Raw genomic sequence first — 12,279 nt, forward strand, 5'->3', positions numbered from 1 at the left:
TTAGGCAATACCTAATATATTGTTGATTTATGCAACATGTCATTTATCACACAACAGAATAAATCATTTATTCACAAAAGGCACATAATACAATATTTTGCCTTGACAAACTTTATCAATTTGATTTATTCATTGTACGGTCATACTTATACTGTCATTTATTGTCAGAAATTATTGAGCAACTAGATCCACTGATCAACATTGTTGCTGATTAAAGAAGTCTACCAACTTATAGACTGATAAGCCACGTGCTCATGGTGATCTCTTGTCTGATCGGACACCCACTTGCTTATCACCAACCAGGTGATCAAAAGTACGTCCAGTACTCCAAAATTATTCAACAACCGACCGCTATTATCACCAACTAGGTGATCAAAAATACGTTCAGTACTCCAAAATTATTCAGCAACCTGTCGTTATTATCACCAACCAGGTGATTAAAAGTACAACCCGTCCTTTAAAAAATCATACATGAGCATCACTCATGTCAATCATACATAAACATTTATGAGCATCACTCATGTCAACATTCATGAGCATCACTCATGTCAACATCCATGAGCATCACTCATGTCAATCAGCTTCGAAAGCTTCATTTATAGAGCTCTAGTTTTGAAAGCTTCATTTACAGAGCTCCAGCTTCGAAAGCTTCATTTACATAGCTCTAGCTTCGAAAGCTTCATTTATAGAGCTTCAGCTTCGAAAGCTTCATTTACAGAGCTCCAACTTCGAAAGCTTCATTTATAGAGCTCTAGCTTCGAAAGCTTCATTTATAGAGCTCAAGTTTCGAGAGCTCAAGTTTCGAGAGCTTCATTTACAAAGCTCCAGCTTCGAAAGCTTCATATACAGAGCTCCAGCTTCGAAAGCTTCATTTACAAAAGCTCGAGCTTCGAAAGCTTCATTTACAAAGCTCCGACTTCAAAGCTTCATTTACAAAAGCTCCAGCTTTAAAGCTTCACTTTCAAAGCCTCACCTATAAACTTCACTTTCAAAGCTTCACCTACAAAGCTTCAGTGCATGGTATACAAAGACCGTTTTCGAACAACCGCCACTTTGGCCCATACATGGATTGAATTTGAAGTCTCCAGCCTACAGACCCTATTGACTGAAGACTTGGGGGACTACACTATGTACCATATATTGGGGGCTTCTGCAACTGGGTATGAAAAATACTTGGGGGACTTAGCCCATTATTTATGTACTAAGAAGCGAACCCTTATTCTATAAAAAAGACTCACTCACTTTCATTAGAGAGCACCCATTATTCATGTATTGAAGAACGAACCCTTATTCTATAAAAGAGACTTCCTCACCTTCATTAGAGAGAGACTCTTAGCCTATCACTTATGTATTGAGGAGCGAGCCCTTATTCTATAAAAGGGACTCCCTCACCATCATTAGATAGCATCGCCGCCAGCTGAGCAATTGCCTCGCCGCAAGCATCACTCCTAACCCATCACTTATGTATTGAAGAGCGATCCCTTATTCTATAAAAATGACTCCTCACCATCATTAGAGAGCATCGCCGCCTGCTGAGCAACCTCCTCGCCGCGAGCATCACTCCTAACCCATCACTTATGTATTGAGGAGCGAACCCTTATTCTATAAAAGGAACTCCCTCACCATTATTAGAGAGCATCGCCGCCTGCTGAGCAACCGCCTAGCCGCGAGCATCAACTCTAGCCCATCATTTATGTATTGATGAGCAAGCCCTTATTCTATAAAAGTGACTCCCTCACCATCATTAGAGAACATCGCCGCTTGCTGAGCAACTGTCTCGTCACGAGCATCAACTCTACCCCATCATTTATGTATTGATGAGCGATCCCTTATTCTATAAAAGGGACTCTCTCACCTTCAAACGCCGCAAGCCTAGCTAACCAAGGCAACATAACCCACAAGCCAAGCAGCCTCGCAACATGTGCTACTTCTAGTTGAGCATCATTTCACATTGAGCACCGCCTCATATCGAGTATCAGTTCTAGACGACATCTAGTTACTTCGGCCCACACATGGACTAAATTTCAAGTCTCCAGCCAAAAGACTATCTTGACTGAAGACTTGGGGGACTACTGTTTGTACCATATTTAGGGCCTCCGTATTTAGACCTCGTATAAATACTCAGGGAACTCAAATGTAATTATGTAATAAATGAAGGGGCAACTATGTAATAAGTGGGGAGCTCTTATTCTATAAAAGGACTCTTCACTCTCCTCATTAGGGAGGTCAAGGTTTAGGCCATGGGAAGAGAGAAAACATCTCAGAGAGGGCAAACACAGAAAATAGGCTAGAGAGCACACTACCTCTAGCCTTCTTGTATATTCACCATTCAGAGTGAAACAATATCAACATCAGTGTAGATGTAGCCCAAACATTGGGGTGAATCACGATACATCTTATGTTCTGTACTTTCTTGCAAATTCACGGTCGGATTTACGTTGTTCCAAGACCCCTCTAGTTTTGTGCATCAACACCTTGTATGAAAGACACGATTATATGAAAAAGTAAAAAAAAAAACAAAGGCAAGTTAGTTAATCAAGGAAATGTCCATCGACTTTAAGGATGACATGAAATCGAAAACAACATAATCAAACTAATTGGGCGATGCATAAAATTGTATTTCTTACCTTCCCTGTTATCAAGGTGTACATGTTGAGTACATCCAAGACAGTGGACTTAAAGTGTGTTGTGGCATCATAACTCTATTAAACATATAAAGCCTTTTGTCAAGTGTGCATAAATCATATTGAAGAGTGCCCAGTACAGGTCAAGGCTTGAATAAGACTTACGGTTGATATAAAGCAATTGTCCAAAGTGGGTTCATTAACAGGCTTATATGTGTCATAAGTCTTAAAAAATATCTCGTCAACAGGCCCTAAAAGGTCAATCCAATGCAAGCTCAGTATTAGGATGATCAGTCTCTGCGTCTGTTGATACAAATGCAATAAATTTTCCTTTTGGAGCAACATTGTGAGAGTAGGAGCAAGAGAAAAGATACTTGTTCAATAAAGCACCAAAGAATTGGCCACCAATAAAAAGAAAATACAACAAAAAAGATACAGGGATAACTCAGGATGAATAAATATCCACCAACAAGCTATTGGTTCAAAGTATACATGAGTTCCCCAGAGGTCTGCTCTCAATACCACTGTTTTCTCCCTTTGGTAGTAGTTTGGAGTTGAAATGATAGTAGGATAATATTAATATGCATCAAGCAAGTGTTACCACAAAACCCTTCCAATAGTTATAGAATAATATAACTGACTATACCTTCCACCCGATATAACATTGAAATTGCATATCCAATTACACAACAAAAATTTAAAAATTGTGGTTTAGACATTGTATGCATATAAACTATACCATTCATTTTTTCCATTTCCTTGCCATAGCATAAAGCAACCTAGTCATGAGATTGTTTTTTCTAAAGCAACAGTTACAAAGGACCTTCTCAAATATGCACACGGCATTCATTGCAAAATAAATATTGGTCCCAAACAAAAGATAAGAGAACTCACATATTTGATCTGCAACCCAACTGCTTATGTGGCAGGATAACCTGCACTGAGTGAGATTCATTGGTGTTTGGAATTGGAGGGCTCATGATGGCAATAGCTCTTGCAACCTTACCAACCTTCATAACCTGTCAAAATGCAATAAATTTTCAGTAAATGTTAGGGAATAAGCATTTTTCTTCAGCCTTCAAGCAAGATACAGAAGAACAGAGAAGATATTGTGTCCCTTGCAGACCTATAAATAAAAACAACCATATGCATACTTGTAAGGCATAAGATGAAATTTCTAGTTGTCACTCTTGTTAAGTCCATTCCCTTATGTGTTTTAGGATCAGTTTCACTATAATCTTGAATATATAGGATGAACTAGTGTGCATGGCACTTTTCAAATAGACCCATGAGTGGAGATTTAAGGGCCTCCATGTCAGTTGCTGGAACCTTGTAAACCTATTGCAACAATTGAGATCCCACCCATAAGGTTTAAGATGAAATTTATACAGGATAATGTGTGAGTGTCTTTGTGAGTGTAGTTACTAAATGCAACTCAACTCATTTCTCAAACCCGATACCAAAATCCAAAAACTCTAGTCCAACCTGATACCAAAATCTGTTGAAACTAGACCTAAATTACAAATTTAACTTTGCATCTGCCCTTACAACAACAATTTCGTGATGATTATTATCATCATTTTGGGACTGAAAATGGCATAAAATGTGAAAACCCCAAATTTTAATCTCAATTTGACCCTAAAAATCAAAACCCTAAGGGTGTGTTTGTTTGGCATCACTAACCCTCACTGGACTAGACTGGACTAAGTTTTAGTCCAGTCTTTGTTCCCTACCTAGACTAAGTTTAGTGGCATTAGCAGGGACTTGCCTAGACTGAGTCCCTTGCTAACAGGTCTTAGTGAGACCCCCTAATTCAGAAAGGACTGATAAGCCGCCCTCTAATCCCATAATCTCTCTTCTCCTGCGATTCAATCCTCGTCCTGCTCCCTCCTTGCCCTGCTCCCTCATTGTTGTCCTACTCATCTTTATCTCTGCATCCTACTTGCCCTCAGCTGCATCCTGCTCGCCCTCATTTGCTCCTCTTGTACGATAAATTTCGAATTCGACATTATTTCTTCGATTTGTTTTGCAGATCGTGATATTACTGGGCTTTATTTGATTTAGGTGTTTTGGGTCTAAGAAATTTTCAATAACAGACCTCTGCACGTGAACAAGTTAAGCGCACATGTAAAGGGTTAAACCCTAAATTACATGCATGTGCATGGTCGATTCTGTATGTGTTTTGCGTGTTTAATTGCTGAAGCGTTGAAATGTATTTAGTCAATCAACCATGCTGTAATATATATATATATATATATATATAGAGAGAGAGAGAGAGAGAGAGAGAGAGAGAGAGAGAGAGAGAGAGAGAGAGAGAGAGAGAGAGAGAGAGAGAGAGGATAAAAGCTGTTCATTTTTCATCACCAAATTCACTTTTTGTACAAGAAAATAAAAATAATTGAAGGTGAGAAATACAACAAGGCTTCAAGCCTTTGAACCGTTTATTTTTCATCACCGAATCCACATCGAACTTCAGCGATCCGAACTTATTTTGTAATCTTGATTCATAGATCTTCTATGCAAAAACTCAACTCAATCCGAAACCAGTTCTCATTTAATTGTCAAGATAAAATTTCAATGTTTCTTAGACCATAGTGTTTGTCAATTTCTTTGAACTCAATTAGATGCCTTAAATACTTCCGATTTAGTTAATATTTTGTAAGGATGATCTATGAGGTGCAACTATATATATATATATATATATATATATTAATACACCATCACTAGTTCAAGCAAGAATTGACATTTTCTCAAACGCGTTCGGTAAAAATAGCTGGTGTATTTGTATCAGAGTGTCAACATTGCATACAATCTAAAACTTTTACATTTCGATTCTCAAAGGCATAATATGTATACCAATCACTTCTTATACCTTGAGACGGATCTTCGAAGAGTGTACCATCCTTTCTTGCATATTGCGACGACCTTCCCTCCTTGTGTGATGAACGCCTTCTTCATTTTCTTGCTTTTTTGCTTAACTTGCTCCTTCAGTTCGCCCATCTAATTCGAAAGAAGGAAGTACTGAAGGAGATTGACGGGAAAGTATGCAATCTTTTTCTTCCAAAATATGATACTAATCGCAGCTCTTTGAGAACATATATATAGCTTGCTACTTGCCACCTTAACCATTCAAAATTTAGCTAACCAGGTTTTCTTAAAAATAGTTGGCATGCGAAATTAGTCGATGTTCTGGATGGTTGGGTTGGGGTGTTTATTGGTTGGGGTGATTAGTGACTGCTTTGCATAAGTGTCATTGCTTAAAAAAGCTAATATTATTGTGCAAGGCAAGAAATTTGGAGTTGTGCCTTTGCATTTCGGTGTGGGTGAGAACGCCGTCAACTCTCTAATTTAACATAACATTAATTACTAATGCTATCATCTTATCAAAAAATAAGAATTTTACAAGGCAATTAGTGTTAAGAAATATATTGCCCTTGCCTTGCCTTTAGTTTTATACAAGGAATTTCTTTCTCCTTGTGAGAAAAAGGTTGAACAAAACAGAGGACTGCGGCACAACAGGAATGATACTTTGGAGATTTTCATTTTTCGAGTTACGAATCCTAATTATGATACTATTACACTAAAAAGTCAATCATGGTAATATTTACTTTACCTTTTATTTGTTCTTATCGTTAAAACTCAAAGTTTTCAAGTCATTTTCATTAGCAATCATTAAATTGTTTTGGCATTGTTATTATTAAGATTTTTTTTCCCATTTGAATATCTTTTTTGCAGAATGCACTAAATTTTATTTAGATGCTTCAGCATCTAGGCTTTAATTGAGTTGATTTGATGCAAGTAAAAAGTAGAAGTCGTACTTAAATTTGTTGGAAATTATATATTATAATATATAATATTGTAATATATAATTTTAATAATTGAATGAAAAATAGTGTTAACCATAAAGGTTATGTTATTTATGTGCATTCCCTTGTTAAATGATGTATACTTATAGATGAAAAATTACATCTCTTTAACAAGAAGTACTTGAGTTCTATATAAACCCATGAAACCATTATCATTAAGAATAGAAAATTAGAGTTAATTTTTACTCTTGAGAAATAGGATTTCCCCACTTTGTTTCTCTCATTTTCGTTTGTCAAATTTCGACTCATGTCTTGAGAGTACATAATATATGAAGTTCGTCAGAGTCCGAAGATTGAAGTGCTTTCGGATTATAGATTGTTGAATTCTAAGAGACGAACGTCTACAGAACAACAAGTATAAGATTAGGGCGAAATTTTGTCTTTAGGACATTGTATTTATGCAAGCCTCAATCTCTAAGTTTGTTAGTATTTCTAACTTTCTCTCTAGTTGTTTATATTAATCTCATATATAATTGATGTTGTGAATTTCTTTATGCTTATTATTATTGGAATTATTGTGTTATTTCCATATTTTCTATTATTGCTCCAACAAAATTGGGCTTAGCTTCTTGTAATATACCATGAATTCCTATTTGTAGATGCAATGCAATTAGGGTTTATGTGATTGGCCACCAATTTTCATAGAACTTAATGGGTTTTTACTTGTTTAAATTCTCGCCATAGAAGGTTACATGTAATGATACTTTTGGTGCAACCAGATGACATGGCCATTGAATAATTTAAGTCTTTTATTTTTTGTATGTTTTCAATTTATTATTTCCTTGTGTTTAATTTCATGCTTAATTTAATTTCCAATTGAACTCAAAATCTCATATCTATTATCTTCTCAATTAGAATTTGTTTCAATTTAATTAATAAGATTTCTAGAATCAATTCGATTTATGTGGGACAATATCCGTGCTTGTTTGTTATACTATCATCTGATTCATATACTTGCGAGACTTAATGAGGTTAATTTTGGTTGTATAAATTTCACAACAATGATACATGTTATCTTGCAAGGTTTGTATACTACATCGTAGAAATGATGCACCGAGCAAATCAAAACTTGAATAAGCTACGAAGCTCGTGTAAGTAGTAAGTACACAAACAATGGTTCACAATATAGGGCAAGGCTCTACAATATTAGTATGACTACTGATCTAGGTATATAAAATATTTTTGTAAATTTGGGTGTGCTAACTCGCAACCTAGCTCGGTCAGGAGAGTAGAATGGAGGTGGTGGTGTTGTCGAGGTGATCACTACCAAGGAAGGAACATGTCTCAACCTTGGGTTCTAGAACCTGAACACAAGATTTGGGTATTCACTTAATCTTGTTAGGTATAGGTGCTTTTCTTCTAGTATTCAAGGCTCTTTATTTTGGGGTGTATATGATACCTGGGCTGTAAAAAAGGGGATCCTATCAACTTGTTCCGACCTAGGATAATAAGTTCATGAGCTTAGTCTTACTTTACCATCGAGCAACAAAAGAAAGACTTCCATCTCCAAGTTTAACTCACACGTAGCTCACTTCTTTTTGGGTGTGAAGTAGTGTTAAACCAAAATACCCAACAAGCATTAGAAGATCCCCTTAAAGATAAAACAATTCCATCGAATTAAGTATGATATTGGATGTGTTACTATACCAGGAATATCAATGAACCCGATTATTGAAATTGCTCAGGATACCCTTTTTTAGCTTCTAGAATCTATTTCTTAGTTTAAGATCCCTCTTACTAACTTGAATCAAAGAATTTGTAGATCAATTCCCCTCTAGGAACGAAACTTCTTGTTCAAAGGGCGAATCTATCAAACTTGATCAACCATTAAGGAGTAATCCTAAGGTATGTGGATTTGGTCAAGGAGATGCGGAAATAGTACTTCAAGATCCATTAATCACTGTGAAGTTTAATAATTGGTTTGGTTTTCGTTGTGCCGAACAAGGAGTAATTAGGGAACACCTCACTTCACTTCACTGAAGCTGATGAGATGACCTATTGAGAGTCTGAAATGCAAGAAGAGAGAATTCTTCATTTGCCAACACTTGAATAGATAACCAACCAATCAGTTGCAATGCTTTTCACTTATCCAAACTAAAGGTGTCGCCGGTTGTTAACATGGTGTATGCACTTGTCGTCACTAAAGATGTGTTGACGGGGGAGTTAGGGTCGTTAGTATTTTTCTCAAAAAATGTGAGAAGGGTTTCACGTAAAATGAGGATTTTCATGTATGGTGTTTTAAGTTGTTTGTTGAGTTGAAGGTGCCTTCCTCTGTTGCAAAGCCTTTTGTATTTATTTATTTATTTTAAAGTTTTTTCTGAACAAATAATATTATCTCTACTAAAAGCAGGGCCGGCCCTAGCCCAGTGCCACAAGGGCAACTGTCCAGGGCCCAAAAATTAAAGGGGCACCAAAATAATAAAACCCAAATAACTAGGTATAAAAAAAATTACTAGAGCCCAATTTCCAAATAGAGGGACGACCCAAGATTGACAACAAATTAAAGGGGCCCAGGTTTTATGCATTAAAAAAAATTATAAAAAAAAGGGTCATACACTCATAACAGGGACCACTCTCGGTCCCATAAACCTTAATTTCTAACCCTTTTCCCGATTCCCCCACGCACCCCTTCCTTTTGTTCCCCAATCCCCACTAACTTCCAACCTTTTCCCAATTCCCCATCCCCTGTGTTCCCCAATCCCTTCCCCACCCACTTCCCCTATGCCTTGCTGCCGTGTGTTGCCCTTGGGCTGGGTGAGTCTGCAAGGTGATGTGAGTGAGCAGCAGCCAGACAGCACAGCAGGAAGAGGTCCCTCTCCTCCTTATTCTCAACGTGACAGCACAACACCATTCATTTGGGTATTGGAATTTGACTACAAGTGCATTCACTCATCACCAACCCTTTTGAGTTTTGAGGTAACTAATTTTTAAAATTTGAATTATCAATTCATAATTTAATATAAAACTTTGCAAGTGACATAGAAATATAATTATATGATAATTGATGTATAGAATTGTTGTTGTGGATGAATTGAATTCTTGATTAATTGAATTATTTGATTTCATTTCAAACTCAATATTTAGGTTCAATTTTATCAATTTGTATATGTTAGACTATGTGTTAGTATTTTTATAATATATAATATATGTTGGAATGATAATTTTGAAAGGAAATTTTTGTTATATCATGTGTATGTAATTTTTGCAAACAAATTATCGAAGTTATGTCTTTTAGGAAAAAAAAAAACAAAGAATAACGAAATTGCCGAAAGTTTAAGAGGTTAACGAGATTGTTTATCGTGTATTGTTGATTGTACCTGTGATCATGGCATCTGCAGAAAGAAGTTTTTCAAAATTGAAATTATTAAAATCTTACTTGCGAACCACTATGACTCAAGATAGGCTAAATGGATTAGCAATCTTATGCATTGAAAATGATGAGATTGAAGACTTGGAGTATGATGATATAATTGATGATTTTGCTTCAAAAAATGCTAGAAGACAATTTCTTAAAGGCTGAAATTTCAAGGAGTTTTGCTAGGAATGGTTGTATATGATTGTATTTTTTATTGTCGGAGTTTAGGTGCTATGTCCCACCTGTTGTATATTTTTTCAAGTAATATAATTTGGGCGTGAGGGCCTAGCCCCCCAGCTTCGACTGGGTTCTAGCTCTTGTTAAACATTATTTTTTTTAAACATATGTTTTCGTAATAAAAAATAACACATTTTGAGCTTTTACACCGGACACCCAAAAACTCAGAACCGGCCCTGACTAAAAGCATAATTTCTCAATTGGCTAGCAATGAAACGATATGATAGAATCCAAGCCTTAGACACGTAACTGTCTTTTGATGGTAGACCAAAACCATCTGCCATCAGGTGATAATACCAAAAAAAATTCCAAATTTGGATAATGATAAACCAATGGTTGATGTTGTGGCCAAATGATAATGGTCGCCAAATCGTACACAACTACCATCTTTATCCTCCCAATGGTCAAAACAAAAACTCTCTCTTGATCACCTTTGCAGCACGTGGCCAATAAGAATTCCTCATCATCAATTCATTTAGTCAGCCTCTTTCATTGGACCAGTACCAATTACCTACAAAATCTCATCAAATCATCGAGAGATTTTTCAATGTGACCGTCACACGATATGGTATATCATGTGTCTTTATACAAATTGTGAGTTATGTGTGTTAAAAAGTTAATAACTTAAAAATTAAAATTTTCCACCATTTGCATAAAAAACATGTAGTGTACCATCCGTATTCCCGTCACAATTAAAAATTTCTCCAAATCATCAATACACGATCTATGTCCATTTATTTAACGGCCTCGATTGTACAAACATATATGTAATATTGGGTACAAACAATAGAGTGAGGATCCATGTTGGATTCTCTTTGTGAGGATCTTGGAAATTCTCCAATCACATCCGTTCATCGTATATCGTACAGTAAAAAATTATTGTAATTTTTTTTATTTAAAATTGAATATAAACAGTACCTGACAAAACTAGCCGTACGATGTACGATGAACGGATGTGATTGGAAGATCCCCAAGATCCTTATAAAGAGGATGGATCCTCTTGGCAAACAATAGTATGAGAATCGATTGAACTCTAGGCATTGGTATGCTTCAATGATGCAAACGTACAAGATTTCCATGTGCAACACAAAACATTTTGACAAGGATTGTCTGCAGCATTATTGCTCTCCCAACGTTGGCGTTTTAAAACCCATTAAATGATAAATTTTCATATGCGAGAGCAATTAAGATGGATCAGGTACATTTTACGTATGACTCAATTCAATAACACAACGCTATGTGTATTATCTGTGAAATGATATTGTGTTACTAAACCGATATGTCACTGTAATTATATATCGGGTTCATCTAATTCCTTCTCCTTATATGCATGCTACGAATGGTACATATTCTCAGTAGAACAACAAATGCTTGCTTCGAAATTGTATCATTCAAGAGCCATATTGAAACGCACCCCATCAAATTAACAAGGGATATTGAACAATGAAACGATGGGAGGTTTTCAACCCTAGGACCTCCTACAAACTAAGACTCTAATATCATGTTACACAAATTACTGGGCCTTAAAAGTATAAGTTGTTATGGAATGAGCCAATTGACAAGGACACGGCATCCATGAATTTGGTTTCTTGTCCTCCGAGCTATATCTTGAGGTTGGTTCGGATTCTATACCACCCTCTTTTCCAGACGCCGACGACCTTCCATCCTTTTTGCTCGAAGAAGGACCGAAGGTCTCGACTCCTTTCCCTCATTTGTTTACGTCGCTCTCCCATACACAAAATTACGAGTTTCAAATCAAATCGACTTAAATGAAAAATCTCTTTGCTCTCTTTAGTTTTGATTTCGCTTTAGTTCGCCTATGGCTATATATGTGTATGGTACAATTTTCCTTGCCCTATGGCTATTTTTAATTAAACTTGTAAATGTCACAATCACCACGAATAAATTTAGTTGTTTGGTTAGGTGGCTTGGAGAATGGAGGCTCTTATTCTTAACTGTGTTTGGTGAAACTTTTTTTGAACCACAAATAGAAATACCCCTTTTTTGGCAAAGTATTTTACCGTGTTTCTGGATTGTGATTTCCATATGCGTTTAACCATCCCAAAGAATATTAAAACTACTTAACGAGTTAGCTTCGACGGTAAAATGCTCACTCTTCTACTTACCAAAAAAAGTTCATCCTTAACATTTACTCCCCAATTTTCTACATGCAATACTAATACATAGTCCAGTAAAA

This window comes from Malus domestica, chromosome 12, assembly GCF_042453785.1.
Source record: "Malus domestica chromosome 12, GDT2T_hap1".
NCBI lineage: Eukaryota > Viridiplantae > Streptophyta > Magnoliopsida > Rosales > Rosaceae > Malus > Malus domestica.